The 25,235-nt window shown below is 40.3% G+C and overlaps 3 long non-coding RNA genes across 8 annotated transcripts in view; 1 reads left to right on the top strand and 2 right to left on the bottom strand.

Annotated features, from left to right (window-relative positions):
- LOC125754754 (uncharacterized) overlaps positions 1-1,971 on the bottom strand; it is a 34,925-nt gene extending 32,954 nt beyond the window's left edge. The window contains exon 1 of one of the 4 annotated variants that reach the window (XR_007409558.1): positions 1,886-1,971. This is a non-coding gene — a long non-coding RNA (uncharacterized LOC125754754). Of the gene's footprint in view, positions 1-598; positions 1,069-1,247; positions 1,364-1,486; positions 1,533-1,885 lie in introns of those variants that run through there. The other 3 variants (XR_007409560.1, XR_007409559.1, XR_007409557.1) reach the window with 3 other exon arrangements.
- Positions 1,972-2,849: 878 nt separating this feature from the next.
- On the top strand, positions 2,850-7,381 carry LOC125754753 (uncharacterized). The gene is made up of 2 exons (XR_007409553.1): positions 2,850-3,004; positions 4,195-7,381. It is a non-coding gene; the product is annotated as an uncharacterized LOC125754753 (long non-coding RNA).
- A 2,048-nt stretch (positions 7,382-9,429) lies between these two features.
- LOC112668324 (uncharacterized) lies at positions 9,430-24,790 on the bottom strand. Of its 3 annotated transcripts, none has more exons than XR_007409555.1 (5): positions 24,650-24,790; positions 23,538-23,649; positions 18,097-18,272; positions 16,619-16,780; positions 9,430-12,802 (listed from the first exon to the last, which is right to left on the bottom strand). It is a non-coding gene; the product is annotated as an uncharacterized LOC112668324 (long non-coding RNA). The 3 variants fall into 3 exon arrangements; XR_007409556.1 differs by having other exon boundaries at positions 11,625-12,322; positions 12,691-16,780; XR_007409554.1 differs by lacking the exons at positions 9,430-12,802; positions 16,619-16,780; positions 18,097-18,272 and adding an exon at positions 18,303-19,400.
- Between the last annotated feature and the right edge of the window lie 445 nt (positions 24,791-25,235).

The following is a 25,235-nucleotide window of genomic DNA, read 5'->3' on the forward strand; positions in this document are numbered from 1 at the left end:
AAAAAGGGAAAGGAGCAGGGAGAAAGGCCACTGAAGGGAGAGTAAATGAATTTTTGGAAAGACAAGCGAGTCCTTAGGAGAACAGATGGAAGATATGATGGGTTGTGCCCATGTCTGTCTGAGTGTAGTGCCTACCTTTCTGAGGCTCTGTGATGAATCGGTCTTCCCTGGGGGATGAGACTTTTGGGGAGAGGATTTAAGACAATTGAGGTTTTCTAGGGGGAGGATATATCTTTAGATGGATAAGGGGACTTCAAAGAAAGCTCTCCCTGTACTGTGGATTCACAGCTATCTTCAGCCCAGAAGAGTCCTTACTTCACCGTGGCACGTTTTGGAGCCCTTCACGTGGCAGCTCAATGATTCCTGTGAACGTCACCATTTGGTGTAGTATATATAATAAAGTGCATGATGATGAGCTTATGTCAAGGAGTCAAGAAAGACCTTTTATTAACGTGTTCTGCTCAGGAAGGTGAGGTATATTGTTATAAATTTAAAAAAGTAAATTTTGAACCCAAAACCAAATTAGCAGTGATTAGCAAACCAAATTAGCAGTGGTTAGCAAATGCGCATGTGTGTACTACCCTAACATGGTACTTACTGCTTATTTGTATATGAGTGAAAGTTGAGTATTTAGTATAGTTGCAGTCCTATCATGACAGGCTTTCTATGACCCATAAAAGCTCTCGAACATTGCATACTTAACTATAGATCCATCTACAATAGAAGAAAAAAAAGGCCATGTATAATTCATAACAGTAGAGGAGTCCATAAACCCAAACGTTCCCTGGGTAACTGAATAAAGCAAGCTAATTTCCATGAGTGACAGGTCAGACTCGCAAGCCATCAATCCTTCTTGGCGGTGAAATGGAAACCGAAGCCAGATGAAATAGCTTGTTTTCTTGCTTACAAGGGTTTTCCAGACTTCTGAGCTGATTAAAAACCAGAAGCATCTTTGAGAACAAGCAGGTGCTTACTTCTTCTACTTGAAATCGACTGCTTTTCTTGTTTTTACACCCATCTTTCCTTTCCCTTTTAACTAGTCGATGCACTGAAATATTAGCGCAGACCCAGAGACTATAAAACCATGCAGAGTAGCAAGTAAGAATGAAAAAATGGATTGATAGAATTCTAATAGGTGTATTATTTAGAATACACACCCCCCCGCTGGCGTGACCCCGACGCCCCCACCCCGCACCCAGCCCCGCGCCCCCAAGGGAAGTGGGAAGGGGGGGATGCTCGGGAACTACCTTGTTCGGTCTCCAAAGGGCACCCGCCCTCCGCCGCCGCCGCCCGGGCGCTGGGCTCCGACCGGGAGGAGCCGGCCTCGGGCTTGGCCAGGCCCGGACCCGCCAGCCCCCCGCTGGCCGCCGCCGCCGCCCTCCCCAGCGCCTCCGTGCGCGCCGCGGAGCCCTGGGCGCAGCCTAGAGTGGAAGGAAGCGCGCGAGCCCGGGAGGGACTGCGGGGGGCGACAGGCGACCGCACTCACCCCGGGAGGACGCCGCCTGCTGCTGCCTCGGGCTCCTCCGCTCTCCCCCGCCGGCTTCCCCGCCCCGCGAGGGCCGGCGAGGGGGGCCGGGCGGAGCGGAGCCGCTGCGACCAGGCTGGACATGGTGCTCCCGGAGGAGCTGCAGGGGAGGGTTTGGGGGGCGCTAAGATTTAGGGGGCCCCGGAGGCTAGAGGGGGCCCGGGGAAGGCCTCTGAAGGCGGGTGTCTGTGAACAGTCGCCCTCGGGCATCGCCAGGGCAGCCGGGGGTGTGGGGCGGGGAGGGAGGGGTCCGGCCTGTACACTGTTGCATCTAAGTGTGAGCAAGTGGGATGGACCCCACGCTTGGGCGTCTCGACTGTACCGGCCACGGAGTCGCGTCCTCCGGGGTCCCCTCCTTACCTGGTGGCTTTCCTAACAAAGTAAGAGAAGGCGAAGTCCCGGTGATCACCAGCCACGCTTCCACGGAGGCCTGATCCCGCTGCAGCTGTCCCCCCCCACCCCCACCCCGGCGCCGGGGCTGCCCCGCTCCAGGACCCCCCGCGCGTCTGGGCAGCTGGCTGGTGCTGCTGTGCACCCGGCTGGGGTCCCCCCCGAGGAGGAGAGCTCTGCCCCCAGCCGCTCCCCCTCCCCTGCGCTCCAGACCCCGGGCTGTGGGCGGCGCTGCTCCTGCCCCAGGCCAGCCGCTGGCCGCCCCCGCCTCTCCGGGCCTCCCCGCTCGCAGGGGTGGCGGGTGGGGCAGGCACAGCGGCCGCGCGCCCTCGCCGGGTCCCAGGGAGACCGGGGCTCGCAGTCGCTGGGGGCCCCAGATTCCCAGGCGGCGACGGAGGCAACTGGTGAACTTGCCCTGAAGCTCAGTGGCCGCCGCTGGGGTGCCCTGGGCGCTGCAAGGGCTGCAGGGGGGCGCGCAGAGGTGACGGGGGGTGGGGGGCGCGCGGAGTGCCCCACTTAAGAGAGGGACAGTCGCGATGAGTGCGCACACCCCCAGGTCCTGAGAGCAGGAGCGAGGGGCAGTTTCCACCAAAAATAAGAAGTGCTGCTACCCTGGGCACTTTGCCCCCACCCTGGGTGAAGCATCACCATCCAGCGCCCTGGGCTTGGGTCTGGAAGGAGCGGCGATCCACCTGCCTCTGAGCCCAGCCAGCCCACGGGAGAGCAAAGAAGTTAAAAAAAAAAAAAGACAAATGGCAGAATTTTTATTTTATTTTAAATTTGTATTTTAAGGAACAACCAGAGCACATTTATATATTATAAATTGAAATACACAGTTATGTATTATATGCTTAACAACATATATAATATAATATATATGTGGGATCCATTTAAAATTGTGTTCGAAAAAATTCCCTAAAACTGTATCATTCCATGCTATCTCCTAATACTGCTAGAAACTTCTTGAAGTTTCTATGATTTTTTTGGTCTCCAACAGTGTGAAACCTCCCTTGACCTGTGAGCCAGCCTTCAGAAGAAGAGGCAGCTGGGAATCATTGCCCTGGGGATGCTCTGGGATCCAGAACAGGGGTAAGTATCTGCCAGACCTGCGGCAACCTTGCTGTCTGCATTGGCTAAAGCCACTTAAATTATTCACAGTACCTGCAGCCTTCTCATTGTTATCACAACTCATTGAATTCTCTCCCAAGAGAGAAGTGATGTCTTCTCCAAATACCTTGAGGCAATTTTCAATCAAAAAGTGTACAAGAGAAACCTGTAATGAAAAGGACCACAAAGGGGTGCTCTTTTTCATATGGCATAGCTATAAGTCACATTTTGTTTATAAATCTTGGATCTAACCAATAATGTGAAAGACTTCTAAGAAGAATGCAGAGTTGATAAAAAAAATATACAGAAATCAGAGTTCCCAAATAAAAATAACATAGAGTGATACTTTCTGTTGTACTTTGGGTATAGATTTTAAAATACTACTAGTCAGTGGGCTAAAGTTCTAATTTGTGGCCTAGTTTAATAGCTAACATTGTGATACCAATGGTTACACCATTAAAACTAAGATAGTTTTCAAGGTAACCTAATTTATTAAACTTTACTTATTTTTTAAAAATTTGTTTCCAGTATATATTGGATTATAACTTCTGTATAATATCTAATTAAAATGTATAAAGCATAGAGAAAAACTTATGAAATCCATTTCTTAAATGAGGAAGTATCTTAGTGGAATTTGGAGATTCCTGAGGGTTTCTTTGTATTTGTTTTTTGTTTTTTGTTTTTTTTTTTTGAGGAAAAACTCACATGGCTGGAGAGAAAACATGTCTGTCTGTATAACTGCAGTCCCTCCTCATGTCTTCCTTTGTCTAATGCTGTCTCTCGGCATGTGCTTGAGGAAAAGCTGTCATCTTATTAGACATGTGTGGCTCCATTAGGATGTTCTGGAATATTCTACTAGTTTCTGTCTGATGTAACAGAGGCAAAACAGTAGCCATGTATTTTTCTAAATGAGCCACAACTTACAGAGGAAGGTCAATGTGTTTGGAGCCATGGGTGCTCATAGTGCCCGATCCACCTAGGATGTGCCAGTACTGACCAGAGGACCTAGATGTTGTTACCATTGTGTTATCAGGAATCCATGGCTTTGCCCAAGGTTACAAGCTCCCCCACCCCTCAAAGATCAGACTGAGAGTTTAACCTTGACTTGTCAAACTCCAGAGCCCAGGTTCTTTTCAATCATATCACACCACTCTTCTCTCTCGTTTATTTAGGTAGTCTAGTATTGAATCTCCTGGATGGGAAGAAAGCGACTCAACTGCTCTGCGTTTCACACTTTAACAACACCCCTTCCCATATTCCACCAGAGTAGGATAACGAACTCTGCCATTCCAAGGAAGCCTATGAAGTTGTGCACTTTTCAGAACTGATCCATCCAGTTTACTACTACACATTTCAGATTCAAAGCATGGATTCTAAACCTCAGGGGACACAAATGAGAGCGCTCTTACCTTTTTTATAAAGTTGTCTATCAATTCAAAGCTGGAGGAATTAGGTGGACAAAGAATGCATGGGGCTACACTCTCTGATAAATTATAAGCTGTCATCTGATTGGATGAAGATTGTTGCTCAATGTTGTATAACCCTCCAAAAAGGTATCACAAGAGAACAACATTCGCTTTTGGCAGCTGGGCTAGAAGCCTAAAGTCAGAAAGATACACTTTTGAATAAGGCAAGTCATTGCACTTAGGAAGCTGGAAGTATAGAGATGTAGAACGGAGAACATCTTTCTAGATCTAGTTCACAACCTGCTATAGCAGAGTTCGAGGCATGAATGTATACGAAAATGTTTCACTGAATTCGATTTCTGAGCTAATCCACTCTGGTTAAATGTTTGACAAACGTAAGGTTATACCACGGGCTGTTGATGCTCTAGGATCTCCCTTAGGCCAGTGAGTTTTGTCTACCAGTTTCATATATTCAGAAGGTGTACAATGGCTAAGGATTCTACATTAATAAGGTCAGGCAAAGAGCAATAATAGCCATAAGGCATGCCTGTATTCTGAAACATTCCTCCATGGGTCTGAAGAATTAAAACTCTTTGGCTTTGATTGTTACTTTAGTGGACAAAGTGGCAAATGTAAACCAATCTTTTCCTAAAAGTATATTGCCTGTATTTCTGAGACATGACCAGAGTAGAGAAATTATTGCATCATTACCTCTGGGCTGCATTTATTTTCTCCTCCTCAGTCACTTCATCAAAAACACCAAGCCATTTATCATAGAGGTCGGATAAAAGTAAACTTCCTTGGATATTTAGAAGAAAATACTATGTAGATAAAAAATACACGCACGCACACACACACACACACACACACACATATATTGGAAATATTACAGAGAAAACACTTAGTTGAAAACTTCAGTTAAGTCCCTACTTCCTTCATAGATACCCAAACTGTGACCCACACGGAGCTCAGCTCTGACTCTCCATTGACGTGCACATGAGAAAGCAGGTGTGTGGATTTTCTCCAACAAAAACGAAAGCATCAAAGCAGAGCCTAGGCTTTAGTGGAAATGAAGACAAAGCTCCGTTCTAGCATATGGCACTTACTCTTTTGTGTGCTTTTTTGCAAACTACTAAAAAAACTCTCATAATTGCATCATTCTTCCTTTCAATCACTGTATCAGATAGTCTAATGGCAAACTCATGATGGTCCTGAGGATATATTCATTTCTAGTGTAGGCCAATTCTCCAGATAGTTTGACATGATACTATTCAGGCCAAGGTTGCAGAGTCTGATTCTCCACAAAGATTAGTCAACTTTAGGAAGGGAAAACTTTAGAAATGTCTAAGAACTCTACATACTCTTGGTCACCATCTTCCTAGTCTGTGATTATAACACAGAAATAGAAAAGACCCTACTAAGTCTTGCTAGAAACATCAATTCCATGTGTGCAGCTTAAAGAGGGCACACTTACCATGCTATTCAAGTACTTAATGTATCATCATTCTTTCCTCTTTCTCTTGTTGTCTATACATATATTTACTGGTGTGTTTTACTATAGCCCAGTGTAGTAGTGGTCAGGGACTATTGGTATCTATCATAGAGTTGAACAGTAATGGGGGACAAGGAAGGACCAAATATGACCTTGATTCTAAGGGTGTCCTCATTACTGCCTTAACATAGTTTTGTTCAGAGCTGTTAGCAAGTGCCAAGGTAGATGGATTAAATTGTTTGTTCTAGTTCTCACTTCTTTCTCCATTTCCCTTTTAGGAATAGAACTGGATATCTGTGAATTAGCTGTATAATTTCAAAAATCTATTTTTTGAGTCAATCTATTGAATTTTAAGAATCGAAACTATTTTTGTCTGTTGTGCCTACTCCAAAAGTTAGATTTATCAAAAGAGGCATGTAGCTAGAGCTGGTTACCGTGTCGTTATAACCTTGGATGGTGGGATAGACATCTCAAATATTAATAAAAGGATGCTTAGGATGTGGTGAAAGCAGACACAAATGGTAAAATCCTTCCTCCCTGACTTATAAAGTAAAAGGCATTAAGAGACAGGAGAAAATGATGCTTAAGAATGATTGCCTCACTGAGCCTTTTTGGATTCCTCATAAAGTAAACACTTGCTTACTATTGTAATCTTCTATGTCTATTCTCAAATGTTTCATATGATTTTTCTTTTGGAAACTGCCTGCATTAGGAGGGTGGTGAGGATGTCATCAAAAGCAGGATGTTTGCTTTGTAAACATTATGTATGTGCCAGTGGATATTTTGAAATTTCTTATTATTACTAGTAGTCATATTAGTATTAGTATTTTGCATGGGGTCTTCAGGCGGGTGGTGAATGGTGAAAACAGAATATATTTCTAATGTATGGGGCTTTTAAATCCTACAGTAGCTTCCTTAAATTTTGATTTCATGAAGTGTTTTCCAGTGTGTCAAGTTCTTAATCAGTTATGCCTATGATGGTTCCTGGGCAATCATAATGAAAGACACCAATCACACCTTGAGTTATTCATGTGTGGATAAAGCTAGAACTTTCTCCACCTTTAAAACAGATGCTACCACAAGAACAGATTCACTGTCCAAGTTCACTCTGTCCCCAGAATTTAGTTTCTCCTTTAGGATTCTGCATGATTTTCTACTTCCTGATTTTCTGAAGATGCCTTTCGTGAGTGGTCCTTTCTGATTGATAAATGAAAGCATATCCTGTAGGAAAAGAAGAATAGTATATGGCATTTCATATCCCAATCCCAGAGCAAAAGCTTGCTTCCTTTTTGAAAGACCTAGGGAATGTGACAATATGTGGTTTTACAGCTGGGGGGACTAAAGTCAATTTAGATTCTTTAGTCAATGTCTCTCTATAGTTTCTACCCAAAAATCCACCTTACAGTCATACACTGAAACATTGTAATCACTTATTTTAATAAGATTTTTTCATTGAATTTACCCTTTTAAACAAACTTCCATGTTTCAAGGCCTTTGTGGAATCCTTGCCTGTCTCCTACTTTACCAGTCTTTTCTCCTTATTCCCTTACATATATGCTCTTCCCCAAAGTATGGAATACTTTTTGCCATACTCATTTCCCTTTCATTGATTCCTCTTTAAGTGATTGCATCCTTCATTCCTACTATCTCTATTTCATTTCCTCTTTTAAAATCAAGCTCAAATGCTCTCTTCTTATTCTCTGATTACAGTCCCTTCATGAGTCTTTCACTGTCCTTTGCTCTATCTTCATGTCCTCTCCCTGCAGTGTAGAAAGATAATAAGGACTGGAGTGAGATAGACCAAGGGACCAGAAACCTATTATGCTTCTGATCTATTGTGGGAACTGGGGCACATGCAAACTCTACTGAGAAGTTTCTAATTCATTTGTAAAGTGTGGAGGATGATAGTTTTAGCTACCCCCTGAAAATTACCATGATGTAAGGACTGAGGTAGTAGCTAACAAGTAAGTAATGTAGTAAATTTCTCCACACCTAGCATAACATTCCCAAATCTAGTGCAGTGCTTGCAGAGGTCCTGGGTACTCAGTAAATTTCCACACTGAAAATTCAGTACACCAATTTCAGATAACACATAACCAAACTCTGTGGCTGTCATTTAACATATTCTGGTAGGATTAATGGATTCATATTTGCCACAAGATGAGTCTTTATGCTTAGGTAAGATGTTTTCTAGTGTTAGATTTAGTAGACTCAGTTGAAGGAGACCTGAAACTACTGTGAGTTCAGGAAGACAATGGCAGAATTGAAGATGATTCATGTACTCAGTCTATTTTGACTGATCTGAACAGCTGCTACATAGGTCTCTGTGGAAACAAGTGGAATGGACAAAAATTTGTCCTGTTGTATTAGCCTCATGACTCTGCAGTACCTAAATCAAATGACACTACGAAAGCCTCTCAGCCACAGCAGGGGCTGTCCAATGATTTCTCCATTTGGGTGTAGGTTTACATGAAAACACTTGGCCTCTCCGAGTTCCCCCTCCTCAGGAAGGCAATAAAAGACCAAACTGAAACCTACCAGATTTGGGAAGGGCAAGTTGTCATTATCACAGATATCAATGAGGGAAACTCAAAAGAGCTGTCTGGGTTTTGCAGAAGGTGCAGTTGTGCACTGGTTGTTTCAAGTGCCAGCGCACCGCCAAAAGGCCGAGTTTCTGAAAGCACTAATTTTAATGGTTTTCTGGCCTGAATCTAAGGAAAAAGGGAGATTAGTGTATTTTAATTCACTTAGCCTTGTTTCCACCATTGCTATTATACAGCGTGTTCATTGTAGTGGCTAGACGAGGGAAACTGAGTCATTTGTTGTATAGAATTCTCCACGTTCTGTTGTTGGCTAATACCATCCTCATGGTGTTGATGACTTCTTGCCCATATCCTTCAGACTGATGGTTAAACCTAGAGACTCGATCACACTCAAGGTCAGTATTTCCTGTGCCATCAGTTACTGTCGATTACACTGCATCAGGAGGCACTGAACCTGTAGATGTGTTTTCTACTGGTGTGATCAGTGGGTTCAGGTGTCAGATCTCATTTTAAAAGCTAGAAGGATTTAGTATTCAAATCAAGCTGAGTTTGCTAATCATAGGCTTTCACAGCTCAACTCCCCTCAGCCTCAGATATCCTCTTTGGCTTTCTCAGTGCTCAAGTTTCTCCCATGCAGAGGATCTGCCTCTCGTGACACAATTTGCCTGAGCCATACTTCTCTGGTTCCTCTGCTCTGGGTCATCTTCAAGGATGACTATCTGCAGCCAGGGTCCTTGGGAAGTTGTCATCACATGCTGGCTATGTGGTGGCTGTGTTTTCTTGTCATATCCCACCAACCCACCCAGAGATGATGTTTTCGGTTAAATATGTTTAACATTTACTGAAAAGAGCCTAAACCACAATGAACTGTGGAAACACAATTCCTCATACACACACTCAAACATACATGTATATATACATCTACACACAAGTACAAGGCTTGAAAGAAAACATCGAAAAAGCAAAACAATGAGAGGTTATAAATGCATTTATTTACCACCAGTTTCCAGAGATGATTTTTAATTACTCAACATTCCCTATCAAAGGAAGAGCTTTCCAAAGAAAAGGTGATCAGCAGTGAAAAGCTTAATTCAGAGTTTTGAGTGGTCAGCTATGAATGTTTCCCTTTGAAGATACCTTAACATTGCTTAAATAAGTGAATTCCTTAAAAGTCAACAGATGAGCCAAGCTGTTGAAGGATAAAGAGATGAGCAACATTTCACCAAATGACCTTAAACACCTGGCCTCTTGGCTTTTTTGGAATGTAGTGAGTGCATCACCACCTCCACTCATGTGGGTGCCAGCACTCCACCAGAAGCATCCTGGTCCTGCCACTTAGGAAGCTCAGCATTTTAAAGCTTCGGTTTCCTCAACTTTAACATAAATGATGCTGCCTATGACTCTTAAACTAAATATATAATATTCTACTCAGCACAAGGCAATAAATGGCCCCAGGATGATTAATTTTTGGGGTCACTTCAAAAAAGTCAAATAATGTCAAATAAATGTGGAAAAATTTGGGGCATTTGACTTTCAAAAGGAAAGTATGAATTTTCCAAAGCAATTTGACAATGGAACATTTCTGGGAATGGGAAAACAATGCATGGATCATATATTCTATATGCACAGATACCAATCTCTGTCTATACACTGGCATATGTAAGAAACCTACACTTCTGTAGTTCTAAACAGCTCACTTGATGTCTAGTTTGGTTCTCTGTTCCAAGACTGCTAGAGTTTTAGGATTTCTTAATTGCCCCCATGAGTGTGTCTATGATCTGGAGTCTTCTAGTGCCAGGGAGGCTGTAAAATGGTGAAGTGGCACTTATCTGGTTGCTCTGTGTCATTGATGTACACTAATGGCCATTGAGGTGTCGGCACTGCTCTCTTGACCTGGGAAATTGGTCTGTGTGCCTGTTGATGAGGCATGTCTTTCAAACCCAGTGGATTTCTGTTTCTTCCATACTATTCTGTGACTGATGGAGATACTTTTACTAACCGATCTGTTCCATGTTGAGGTATAAGAAACTCTGCGTGGACATAGAGGGCCATATTTCTTAGACATGTCAGCTCGCTATTCTGTGAGGAATATCTGCTTCCTTTTGGTTTCCATGCAGGAAATGGTGCAGATATCCCATGTACCTGCCTAGTGGTTTTGAGCTTTTCCCATGAGTTTGCCACCAAAATCTTCTACTCTATGCCATGAATCATTTTTGGTTCCTAGAAAGCTAAATCTTTAAGACTTATAAGCAACAAAGAGCTTCCTTTTCCTCATATTCTCCTCTTCTATTCCCTGAGGAGGTGATTTAGTTGTCTCTTAAGGCAGCTTAAGATGGGAAGAAGGATGAGGGACGGAATACCTGAGGTAAAAAAATGAGTTAGTACTTCAAAGATACTTCCTACCATACTTGGAATACCCCTTAGGAAATGCTGTTGTAGAGAACTGAGGATTAAAAGCCAGTGAAGAGAGGGTATGTGTAGTAGTGGTGCTGCCATGAGTTTTATGATGTGTGGTCTCAAGAAATAATGCTTCCTCATCTTGTAAACCACCATCTTTGGCATGGTCCTTTGCACAGTCCTCTCAAACATTAACTCTTGAAAAGTCTCTTTTGGTTCTGGGAACTCTTCCTCCACCCTATGAAAGGAGGAGAAGTTACCTTATGGAAGACATGAGGACCAATTGAGAGCCAGCTCCAATAGACAGACACCTAGGTTAGCTCCAGATGAGCTGCAGGCTAACTAGAGTATTAGGTCACTGCACAAGTGACCTCAATTGAGCCTTCAGTGAAGTGTTATGTGAATCATAACCAAGTTAAATAGTTGTCTAACCTACTGAGTTATGGAATGATTTTTATTATCCATATAAAAACATACAACACAATACAGTACAGTACAATACAATACATTAAAATACAATACAAAAAATATGTAATAGGATATGGTAGGCATTGAAGAAAAAGGAGATATTTTGTGGGAAGATTTCCTCAATATGAATATATGGGACCAAGGAAAAAACGTTAAATGGAAATAGCTGGGTGTTGGATGGGGTTCATTTATCATTCATTGGAAAAATAAAGAAAGAGGAAACGTCAAGCGTCATTATGGAGATTCCAGTCTTCAGTGACTTAGTAAACTGTAGACATGTAGATGGATGGACCCATGCCAGATGGGTACTTTGTAGCATTCTACAGTTTTGCCTTTTTGGAAATCACTATCACTCTCAGTGGCTTGGATTCAGCAGTTTGTTTTTATGTCACTGATGAAAAACAAACACTTGTCTTATACCAACATATTCTCAGACATGACACAAGACTAATCTTAATACCTAATGACGTGGGTTACCCTAAAGATTTCCTCAACACAATGAGGTATGTGTCATAAAATGCAGATGTCAAAACTATGGAGGGATTTATGATATGTGTCTCCAGGTTCTGAATCTAAACTCTGTTTTACAAAATGGGGTGTTGCCAGAGAGCTGTGGTCAGCTAGGCTCCAATAATACTCACTCTAGTCTCAGGGGAACTTCTCCTAGTTCTATTAATTACTTTATTAGAAACGTATTTTACATCCATTATCTTATTTAATCTTTACAGCATATCTGAGATTTAGACATTATTTTTATCCACATGTTAGGGATGAATAAACTGATACTGAGCTTGAGTAATAGGTCAAATGTCATATAGCTGATTAATGGGAGCACTGGAGTTTGTACTCTGGAGAGGTGGTTTGAAGTCAAGTCAGGTCCTTTTTACTCAATGATGTTGGTTCTTTTCAACTCATTTTAAAGAGCACTGGAATCCTATGGTACCTCAAGACCACTGAGCAAAACGAGGAGGGAGGAGGAATAAAGCCTTGCGCTCTGGTTTCAAACAAAACACATTTATATATTACAAATAGAAATACAAAATTATGCATTATATGCTTAACTACATATATAATATATATGTGATCCATTTAAAACTGTGTTTAAAAAAATTCCCAAACACTCTAACATACCATGCTATCTCCTAATACAGCTAGAAACTTTTTGAAGTTTCTATGCTTTCTTTGTTCTCCAACAGTATGAAACCTCCCTTGAACTGTGAGCCAGCCTTCGGAAGAAGGAGCAGCTGGGAATTATTGCCCTGGGGATGCTCTGGGCTCCAAAACGGGGCTAAGTATCTACCATGACCCCCAGCAACCTTACTGTCTACATCTGGCCAAAGCCAATTAAATTATTCACAGTACCTGCAGCCTTCTCATTGTTATCACAACTCATTGAATTCTCTCCCAAGAGAGAAGTGATGTCTTCTCCAAATATCTAGAGGCAATTTTCAATCAAAAAGTGTACAAGACAAGCCTGTAATGCAAAAAGTCCACAAAGGGGTGCTCTTTTTTATATGGCATAGCTATAAGTCACATTTTGTTTATAAATCTTGGATCTAACCAATAATGTGAAAGACTTCTAAGAAGAATGCAGAGTTGATAAAAAATATATAGAAACCTGAGTTCCCTAAGAAAAATAAAATAGAGTGATACTTTACAGTGTACTTTTGGTACAGATTTTAAAATACTACTAGTCAGTGGGCTAAAGTTCTAATTTGTGGCCTAGTTTAATAGCTAACTTTGTGATATCAATGGTTACATTTTTGAAACTAGGATGGTTTTCAAAGTAACCTACTTTATTAAACTTTACTTATTTTTCAAATTTTCGTTTCCAGTTTATATTGGATTGTAACTTATGTATAATGTCTTATTTAAATATGTAAACCATAGACAAAAACTTATGAAATCCATTTCTTAAATGAGGAAGTATCTTAGTTGGAAGGTGGAGATTATCATAGGTTTTTTTGTTTGTTTGTTTCTTGAGGAAAATCTCACATGGCTGGAGAGAAAACATGTCTGTCTATCTAACAGCAGTCCCTTCTCATGTCTTGCTTTGCCTAATGCTGGCTCTAGACATGAGCTTGGGATAAAGCTGTCATCTTATTAGGCAGGTGTGACTACATTAGGAATTCCTGGAATACTCTAGTAGTTTCTGTCTGATGTAGCAGAGGCAAAAGAGTAGCCAAGTATTTTTCTAAATGAGCCACAACTTGCAGAGCAAGGCCAATGTGTTTGGAGCCATGGGTGCTCATAGTGCCCGAGCCAACTAGAATCTGCCAGTAATGACCAGAGGAGCTGGGTGTTGTTACCACTGTGTCATGAGGAGCCATGGCTTTGCCCAAGGTTACAAGTTCCCCGCTCAAGGATCAGGCTGAGAGTTTAACCTTGGCTTGTCAAACTCCAGAGCCCAGGTTCTTTCCTACCATATCACACCACTCTTCTCTCTCTTTTGTTTAGTCAGTCTAGTATTGAATATCTTGGATGGGAAGGAAGCGACTCAACAGCTCTGCATTTACCACTTTAACAACACCCCTTCCCAATTTCCACCAGAGTAGGATAACGAACTCTGCCATTCCAAGGAGGCCTATGAAGATGTGCTCTTTTCAGTACTGATCCATCCAATTTACTACCACACATTTCAGATTCAAAGCATGGATTCTAAACCCCAGAGGACACAAATGAGAGCTCTCTCTACCTTTTTTATGAAGTTGTCTTACAATTCCAAGCTCCAGGAATTAGGCAGACAAAGAATGCTTGGGGCTATATGCAGTGATAAAATAAAAGCTGTCATCTGATTGGATGAGGTTCATTGCTTAATGTTGTATAACACCCCAAAAAGGTATCACAAGAGAACAACATTCGCTTTTGGTAGCTGGGCTAGAAGCCTAAAGTCAGAAAGATGCACTTCTGAATAAGGCAAGTCATTGCACTTAGGAAGCTGGAAGCATAGAGACAGAGAACAGAGAACATCTCTCTAGATCTAGTACACAACCCGCTGTAGCAGAGTTCCAGGCATGAATGTATACGAAAATGTTTCACTGAATTCGATTTCTGGGCTAACCCTCTCTGGTTAAATGTTTGACAAACATAAGGTTATACCATGGGCTGTTGATGCTCTAGGATCTCTCTTAGGCCACTGAGTTTTGTCTACCAGTTTCATATATTCAGAAGGTGTACAATGGCTAAGGATTCCACATTAATAAGGTCAGGTGAAGAGCAATAATAGCCATGAGGCTTGCCTGTATTCTGAAACTGGCCTCCACAGGTGTGAAGAATTAAAACTCTTTGGCATTGATCGGTATTTTAGTGGACAAAGTGGCAAAAAGTAAGACAATATTTTCCTAATAGCATATTGGCTGTATTTCTGAGACATGACCAGATTAGAGCAATTATTGCATCATTGCCTTTGGGCTGCATTTATTTTCTCCTCCTCAGTCAATTCATCAATAACGCCAAGCCATTTATCATAAAGGTAGAATGAAAATATACATCCTTGGATATTTCGAAGAAAATCCTTATGTAGATAAAAAAAAGATATATACAAACAAACATAGATATAAAATAGAAAATATATATTGGAAGTTTTACAGAGAAAACACTGAGTTGAAACTTCACTTCAGTCCCTACTTCCTTCATAGATACTCAAACTGTGACCCACACAGAGCTCAGCTCTAACTATCCATTTACTTGCACATGCAAAAGCAGGAGAGTAGATTTTCTCCAACAAAAATGAAAGCATCAAAGCAGAGCCTAGGCTTCAGTGGAAAGGAAGACAAAGCTCCCTTCCATCATATGGCACTTACTCTTTTGTGTACTTTTTTGCAAACTATTACAAAAGCTACTCTCATAACTGCTTCATTCTTCCTTTCTTTAACTGTATAAAAGTAGACGGTCTAATGGCAAACTCATGATGGTCCTGAGGATATATTCATTTCTAGTGTAGGCCAATTCTCCAGATAGTTTGACATGATACTATTCAGGCCAAGGTTGCAGAGTCTGATTCCCCACAAAGATTAGTCAACTTTAGGAAGGGAAAACTTTTGAAATGTGTAAGAACTCTATGCACATGTGGTCACCATCTTCCTAGTCTGTGCTTATAACATGGAAATAGAAAAGACCCTACTAAGTCTTGCTAGAAGCATCAATTCCATGTGTGCACCTTAAAGAGGGCTACACTTATCATGTTACCCGAGTACCTAATGTATCATCATTCTTTCCCCTGTCTCTTGATCCCTATATATATATATATATTTAGTGGTGTGTTTTACTGTAGCCCAGTGTAGTAGTGGTCAGGGAGTATTGCTATTTATTGTATAGTTGAACAGTAATGGCGGAGAAGGAAAGACCAAATGTGACAAGGAAGGACCAAATATGATCTTGATTCTAAGAGTGTCATCATTACTGCATTACCATAGTTTTGTTTAGAGCTGTTAGCATGTACCAAGGTAGATGGATTAAATTCTTTGTTTTAGTTCTCACTTCTTTCTCCATTACCATTTTAGCAATACAATGGGATATCTGTGATTTAGGTATATAATTTCGAAATTAATCTATTTCTTGAGTCGATCCATTGAATTTTCAGAATTCCAAACTACTTTTGTCCGTTGCACCTACTTCAAAAGTTAGATTTATCAAAAGAGGCATGTAGCAAGAGCTGGTTGCCATGTTGTTATCACTTTGGATGGTGGGCTGGACATCACAAATATTAACTAAAGGATGCTTAGGATGTGGTGAAAGCAGACACAAATGGCAAAATCTTTCCTCCATGACTTATAAAGTAAAAGGCACTAAGAAACAGGAGACAATGATGGTTAAGAATGATTTGGTCACCTCACTGAGCCTTTTTGGATTCCTGATAAAGTAAACATTTGCTTACTATTGTGAACTTCTATGTCTATTTTCAAATGTTTCATATGATTTTTCTTTTGGAAACTGCCTTCATTAGGAGGGTGGTGAGGAAGTCATCAAAAGCAGGATGTTTGCTTTGGTGAACATTATGTATGTGCCAGTGGATATTTTGAAATTTCTTATTATTACTAGTAGTCATATTAGTATTAGTATTCTGCATGGAGCCTTCAGGTGGGGGTGTGTGGTAAAAACAAAGTATTTCTAATGTATGGGGCTTTTAACTCCTACAGTATCTTCCTTAAATTTGATTTCATGAAGTGTTTTCCAGTGTGTCAAATTCTTAATCAGTTATGCCTATGATGGTTCTTGGAAAATCATGATTGAAAGACACCAATCACTACTTGAGCTACTCATGTGTGGATAAAGCTAGAACTTTCCCCACCTTTAAAACAGATGCTACCACAAGAACAGATTCGCTGTCCAAGTTCACTCTGTCCCCAGAATTTAGTTTCTCCTTTAGGATTCTGCATGATTTTCTACTTCCTGATTTTCTGAAGATGCCTTTCGTGAGTGGTCCTTTCTGATTGATAAATGAAAGCATATCCTGTAGGAAAAGAAGAATAGTATATGGCATTTCATATCCCAATCCCAGAGCAAAAGCTTGCTTCCTTTTTGAAAGACCTAGGGAATGTGACAATATGTGGTTTTACAGCTGGGGGGACTAAAGTCAATTTAGATTCTTTAGTCAATGTCTCTCTATAGTTTCTACCCAAAAATCCACCTTACAGTCATACACTGAAACATTGTAATCACTTATTTTAATTTGATTTTTTTCATTGTATTTACCCTTTTAAATCAAACTCCATGTTTCAAGGCCTTTGTGGAATCCTTGCCTGTCTCCTACTTTACCAGTCTTTTCTCCTTATCCCTTCCATAGATGCTCTTCCCCCAAGTATGGAAATCTTTTTGCCATACTCATTTCCCATTTGTTGATTCGTCTTTAAGTGATTGCATGCTGCATTCCTACTACCTCTATTTCCTTTCCTCTATTAAAATCAAGCTCAAATGCTCTCTTCTTATTCTCCAATTACATTTCCTTCTTGAGTCTTTCACTGTCCTTTGCTCTATCGTCATGTCCTCTCCCTACAGTGTAGAAAGATAATAAGGGCTGGAGTCAGAAAGACCAAGGGATCGGAAATCTATTATCCTTCTATTCTATTGTGTGACCTGGGGCACATGCGAACTGTACTGAAACATTTCTAATTCATTTGTAAAGTGTGGAGGATGATAGTTCTAGCTACCCCCAAAATTGCTGTGATACAAGGACCGGGGTAGTAGCTAGCATGTAACTAACGTGGTATATGTCTTCACACCTAGCATAACATTCCCAAATCTAGTGTAGTGCTTTCAGAGGTACTGGGTACTTTGTAAATTTCCACAGTATCAATTCAGTAGACCGATTTGAGATAACACAGGTCAAACTCTGTGGCTGTCATTTAACATATACTGTTAGGATTAATGGATTCATATTTGCCGTAGGATGAGTCTTTATGCTTAGGTAAGATGTTTTCTGTTGTTAGATTAAGTAGACTCAGTTGAAGGAGACTGGAGTCTACTGTGAGTTCAGAAAACAATGGGAAAATGTGAAGATGATTCATGCACACAGAGTCCATTTTGACTGATCTGAACAGGCCTACATGGGTCTCTATGGAAACAAGTGGAATGGACAAAAAGTTGTCCTGATGTATTGGCCTCATGACTCTGCAGTGGCTAAATCAAATGATACTACCAAGGCTTCTCAGCCACAGCCAGGGGCTGTCTAATAATTTCCATATTTGGGGGTAGGTTTGTATGAAAACACTTGGCCTCTCCGAGTTTCTTCTCCTCAGGGAGGCAATAAAAGACCAAACTGAGACCTACCAGAATTGGGAAGGGCAAGTTGTCATTATCATAGACATCCATGAGGGAAACTCCAAAGAGCTGTCCTGGTTTTGCCGACGGTGCAGTAGTGCACTGGTTGTTTTGGCAAGTGCCAGCGCACCGCCAAAAGGCCGAGTTTCTGAAAGTACTGCTTTTCATGGTCTTGTGGCCTGTATCTAAGGAAGAAGGCTGATTAGTGTATTTTAATTCACTTAGCCTTATTTTCACCATGGCCAATATACAGCATGTTCATCTAGTGTAAATGTTCCCAGGATGATTAATTAATGGGGTCACTTCAAAAGGGTCAAGTAATGTCAAATATATATGGAAAAAAAATTGGGGCATTTGACTTTCAAAGGGAAAGTATGAATTTTCCAAACCTATTTGACAGGGGAAGCCTTTCTGGGAATGGGAAAACAATGCATGGATCATATATTCTATCTACACTGATAGCAATCTCCATCTATACACTGGCATATGTAAGAAATGTACAGTTCTGTAGTTCTAAATAGCTCACTTGATGTCTAGTTTGATTCTCTGTTCCAAGACTGCTAGAGATTTAGGATTTCTTAATTGCCCCCATGAGTGTGTCTATGTTCTGGAGTCTTTTGGTGCTGCAGAGGCTGTAAAATGGTGAAGTGGCACTTATCTGATTGTTCTGTGTCATTGATGTATACTAATAGCCGCTGAGGTGTCCAGACTGCTATCTGACCGTGGGAAATTGGTCTGTACACCTGTTGCTGAGGCATGTCTCTCAATCGCAGTGGCTTTCTATTTCTTCCATACTATTCTGGGACTGATTGAAATACATTTACTAACTGATCTGTTCCATGTTGAGGTATAAGCAACTCTGCATGGACATAGAGGGCCCCTTCTTTCTTAGACATGTCAGCTCATTATTCTGTGAGAAATTTCTGCTTCCTTTTGGTTTCCATGCAGGAAATGGTGCAGATATCCCATGTACCTCCCCAGTGGTTTGGGGCTTTTCCCATGGGATTGCCACCGAAATCTTCGACTCTATGCCATGAATCTTTTTTGTTTCCTAGAAAGCTAAATCTTGAAGACTCATAAGCAACAAGATTTATTTATTTTTTTATTTACTTATTTATTCATGAAAAAACACAGAGAGAGGCAGAGACATAGGCAGAGGAAGAAGCAGGCTCTGGGCAAAGAGCCTGATGTGGGACTCGATCCGGGAACTCGGGGATCACACCTTGAGCCAAAGGCAGACGTTCAACAGCTGAGCCACCCAGGTGTCCCTTAAATAGATTTTAAAACTTTTCCAAATTCACATGGTAAATAATCTAGAATAGGATTGAAATTCAGGGCTGTACGATTAAAAAAATCAATGTTCATAACTAAGATTCTATGTTCTTATTTTAGCCCCAGTGCCTTCTTTTTGACAACTCTGGTCCATAAATTATGCTAACAGTTAATGCACTTAATTACACCTATAGGTTATTTTTCACTGAAACACATGGATACCATACATTTCTTCTGCTTGAAAAAACTAGAATTTACCCATTTGCCTTCCAGATAAAACCTTGTATTTGTTAGTGTGGTATTCAGAAAGTAAAAGTAAATTAGGGAGATCAGAGTGAAGAAACAGGGGACTCAAGATGAGTTAAAGTTCAGAGTGATTAATGTACTTAATTGTATTTACTTATTTATGTTTTTTAAATTATCAAAGAAAATATCGGATTTCTGATAATATGGATTTCTGATATTTTTCTTAATTTACATTTAAAACTACCATCATGGGGTGCCTGGGTGATTCAGTCAGTTAAGTGGCCAACTCTCAATTGCGACTTGGGTCATGATCTCAGGATCCTGGGATTGAACCTCACATTGGGCTAGGCAGTCAGCATTGAACCTGTTTCAAGATTTTCTCTCTCCCTCTCCTTCCTTCCCTCCCTCCACTCTCTCTCTCTCTCTCTAAAATAAATAAATAATAAATAAATAAATAAATAAATAATAAAATATTTTTAAATCGAAAAAATAAAACTATGATCATAATCACCAATGAACTAATTGAAAAATAACCTGTTGGGTGATATGGATATTTAAAAATCAGTGAAATATATTTTGTCAGATAGCAATTTCCAGCCTGACTTGGGAGAGAAGATAGCTGCATTTAAATACACAAACCACACATGCACAGATACATGCATGCACATGATTTACTGAATACCAAATAGTCATTAATGATAACAAGTGTTTTTTTAGGGTTTGGAAGAGGCATAGTCAGCAAAATGTTCCTGATGGAGATGGGCTGTGTGCTGAACTTTGAAGGATATGATACATTTCTGTTTCAGTAAAAGGGAGGAGAGAACAGAAGAGAGCCATGTGTAAATAAACAGAGGTAGAAAATTGCAATGTGTAACATATGTTTGATTAGATCAGAAAATATGTACAGGAGTAGTGGGGGAGTTGAGGTCATGTTATGTATCTGTGGTCTTTAAATGCTTCACTAGTAATTTAGATGTTATCTTATAAATAGTGGGGAATCATGGTAGGTGAGTACATGAGCTCCTCAATAGTAGGTTCTCTTAAAAAATTAACTCTTGGGTGCTTCTAGATGTACATAAGGAACACTTTATTATAATGATCTTTTAAGGGCCCATCCACTGCTAACTCTAGCAAAAGTGTTATACATTTAAATGTTACTGGTACCTGATTCATACAGACTTAATATTATAACCTGGCTTTTATACTTTTTAAGATACAAGATCAATGATGTCAGTGTCCATTACATATTCTGCACTTAAATCCTTGTGAAAACTTTCCAGCATAATCAGTTGATGAGGTGGATAAAATGAAATAGAGAACATGGAAAGCAACATTATCATAACTGTGTAGTCTTCCTTTAATCTTTCCTTCCAAGTACTGATTGATTTACTCTTTAATACCATAATTCAGTATATATCATCAATGTATATCATTAATTTATTATATATCCCCATCATTTCAACTAGGTGCTGAGGATTCACAGATGAATTAGGCTTGACCTCAAAGACACATGTACTTGGATAGAGCATAAGATACATATATGTTAGATGTATTGGGTTCATGGAAGGAAGAATGAGTGAATGGCTGTTCTACTATGTTGTGGTACATGACTTCACTATGGGCAGAATGTTGACTGAGTCACTCCTGTTACTTCTCCTTTCACCCAGACAAACCAGACAAAGTACCCCTACCCCCAGCCCATTTTTTGAGGTGGCACTTTGAAACTGGCCTCTAAACTTTCCTAATTGCAATATATAAAGAGTAGTTCATTCTGTCATCTCAGCATGGCAAAATCCTTTTAAAAAAAAGATTTTATATATTTATTCATAAGACACACATAGAGAGAGAGGCAGAGACAGAGGCCGAGGGAGAAGCAGGCTCCTCACAGGGAGCCCAATGCAGGACTTGATCCCAGGGCCCTGGGATCATGCCCTGAGCCAAAGGCAGATGCTCAAACACCGAGCCACCCAGGCATCCATCAGCATGGCAACATCTTAGCCATTTTTCAATATGTTATACATTTGTGCACACCTACTGTGGATCTTTCCCACAAAATCTTTTTACCTCAAAGTAGTGTCCCCTAAAGGTAAGAGGTGATCACAGCTGCAGAAAAATTTAGAGGACTCTAAAGAATAGAGAAGTCAAAAAAGGACTGTCCCTGTTCCCACTGGGACTCCTAGGAGGCAGTTGTGTGTGTCTAAGCAGAGAGGGTTGGGATGATCCCAGAGTCTTCTGTGCCATGGAAGCCTTGTGGAAGAGGTCCAGGAGTAGGGATGAAGAGGACAATAAATGGAGGACTGCTGAGGGAGACCATGGGGGAATTTCTGATGTGTTAGCAGATGCTAATGAGTTATGATGCCATTGACCAAAAACTATGAAACCAAGCCTGTACCAACTTTTTTAGTGTATGCCTGATATTTGGATTGAAAGTATTGTGACTGCTACCTAAGTCATGGGATCAAATATCTTTTCCCTCAGCCTTCTCTATTAAGAAATTATCTCTGTCCTCTATATGTCTACTCCATGTTTAAATCATTCCCGTGACACTTTTATGGGGGAGATTATAGTAGAGTAACTAATGCTACATGTCCTGTTTTCTTTATGAGATTGTAATTTGGGCAGCCCGGGTGGCTTAGCAGTTTAGCGCCGCCTTCGGCCCAGGGCCTGATCCTGGAGACCCAGGATCGAGTCCCATGTCGGGCTCCCTGCGTGGAGCCTGCTTCTCCCTCTGCCTGTATCTCTGCCTCTCTCTCTGTGTGTGTCTCTCATTAATAAATAAATAAATAAAATCTTTAAAAAAAGGAGATTGTAATTTTGTTGGATTAAGTCATATTTATCTTGTTATATCCCATCCCTTGTAGGGTCAAACACAGGGTCTTATACTTCTCACATAGTAGGTACTTCGTATATAATATGTAATATGTTACAAAATGAACTGAATTGTAAAGAAAATACCATTGAGTTTGTATTCCAGAAAAGACCCTTTCCTATACTGCATTGTAGGACAACGTAGCATCACACAGTTCTTTATCACATACATTAATGAGTTCTTACATAAATAAGCGAAGGGACAAAAATATTAGCAAAATGCTGTCAGTTACATAATAAGAGTTTTGCAGAGAATGTACTCTGAGTTCTGTAAAGCAGATAATTCAGTCCTGTGGCTCCAAATAGGCATTTATCATGTCTCCAGAATGCCCCTTTCTTTTTTTTTTAAATTTATTTATGATAGTCACAGAGAGAGAGAGAGAGAGAGAGAGAGGCAGAGACATAGGCAGAGGGAGAAGTAGGCCCCAAGTACCGGGAGCCCGACATGGGATTCGATCCCAGGGTCTCCAGGACCGCACCCTGAGCCAAAGGCAGGTGCCAAACTGCTACACCACCCAGGGATCCCCCTGCCCCTTTCTTTATTCCATCATTATAGAAGCTCTAATCATAGGGCACAATTTTAGAGAATATGTAAGTTAATGTGAAAAACCCCAGCTGTGATTCCTAAATAAACATCAAGAAAATGAACAGAAAAAACCTTAGTGTGAAACATTTACCTTGAAGAATTTTCTTCTTTCTCTGATACTGGCTTGATTACAGGGGGCTGTTGGAGTAATCGTTATATTTCCTTTGTGATTTTTTATTTTATGCCATTCTTGTAAAAACTGAATTTGTCTGATTTATTAATTTCTGTTTTGAGACATGAAAAATCACTCATCTCTATTTAAATGTTCTTTGTATTGATTACCAACATCTCCATGAGTCTGTATGAGACTGTCCCGGAAGACGACTTACCTCATTTTGAGAAGATGAGATATTGACTATTTCATGCATATAGCAAAATGTTAGAATAGTGTCTTGTAATTAAAATTAACTGTATCTATAAGGATATGATTATGAAATAAATATTGGAAAATCTGGTTGAGAAAATAGAAACTACTCACCCCATTAAAAATAATTTTTAAGGGTGCCTGGCTGGTTCAGTCAGTGGAGCATGTGACTTTTGATCTTGGGGTTGTTTATAAGTTTGAGTCTCACGTTGGGTCTAGAGATTACCTAAAAAAATTTTTTATATGTCTCAAATTCTGAAACACTCATGATGAACATGACACCCAAAGTGCATTTTTACAATAAATGTGTTACTTTGAGAAGAAATATCTTTGTGTCTAACTAAAGAATATGACAAACCTGAACTTTTATATTCTAGAACTAAAAGTCTTACTGTTTGACATTTTTATGTTCATTTATACATTTTATAGAAATATAGACATTTCTAGAAATATAAATATTTTCACATTTCCCCCTATACATATGCTTACATATTTATATTTCATTTCTAAGGTATTTATATTTTTTGACCTACTTCATACTTTAGAGATAGTGATGGTTAACTCATTAAACACCCAAACCAAGCAAATAAAACAACAGCACTCTATAGTGGTGCAGGGCCATTTATGTGTGTATCTCTTAACATGGATCCCACAGCATCATGGTAAACAAGACAAATACTTTGGATAGAACAAATGCCTTTGCGATGTTCTTACAAATTTATATTCCCATTAATGGTGATATACCAAGAATAGAGTATATTTTTAATTTCTTTTAGGACCACAGCTATGTTTTCCTTCTCACAGCAAATGGTAAGATATCATCACTATTGGGAATTGAAGTCCATAAAAGAGAAAAAAATAGTTCTTCAATGACCAAATGTGATTTTCAGAAGTCATGTTTAGTGAGTAACATGATTAATCTTGCATTTAAAAAGAGTCAGAAAAGATAAAAGGAAGAACATCTTCCTTCTTTTGAACTACATTTCACTCCACAAATACTAATAAACAAAGAGTAGAGAGTCATGTGAAAAACCTATAAAGGATAATTCAGTACAGGAACTTGCATAGAATTATTTTCCATTAACTAATCAGAACTTGCATTAATGTAAATGAAATCTATTTTAGCTTCCAGGAATACCATTGATTCTTTAAGGGACCTAAAAGAATAAAGAATGAATGTATAAGAATAGTAATACGATGGTAATGTGTAATAATTATACATCTACCTAATTGCAAGATATAGTGCAAAGTGTAATCAGTACTGTTGTTGTGCCCAAGATTGCGAATCCAAGAAACCACCGAGGAGCTGACAACGATGCAAGCGCACGAGGGTTTATTAGCAAGCTTGAGCTTGGGTCCAGGTATACCCGACACAGCGGAACAGGGACTTGGACCCCAAAGTGGGTTACAGCTGGGTTTTTATGGGCTGGTCTAGGGGATTTTCAGAAGGGATGGAGGAATCTCAAGTTCTGTTTATATTCTGATAGGGGGCTTTCAAGGGCATTGAGCTCTGTTCTTATTCTAATAGGGGCTTCCTACCCTTGGCTTGGGGTCTGTTCTTATTCTAATATGGGATTTTCTACCATGAGCATGGGCTCTGTTGTCTTTCTGATATGGGATTACCTGCCGAGGACACTGAGGACATTCTGCAGTTTTTCCCATAAAGTTCAGCTCTTATTCACAGGGGCCTAAAATGGCTGTACTTGTGCTAACGCTAAACTTGAGGTGGAATGGCTTTGATTTTTCTTGGCCTCCACACTGTGAAGAGCAATTTAGTAATCATTAATAATTCTCAGATGTTTCCCTCATAGT

Source organism: Canis lupus (genome assembly GCF_003254725.2).
Source record: "Canis lupus dingo isolate Sandy chromosome 19 unlocalized genomic scaffold, ASM325472v2 SANDYCHR19.02, whole genome shotgun sequence".
Taxonomy (NCBI): Eukaryota; Metazoa; Chordata; class Mammalia; order Carnivora; family Canidae; genus Canis; species Canis lupus.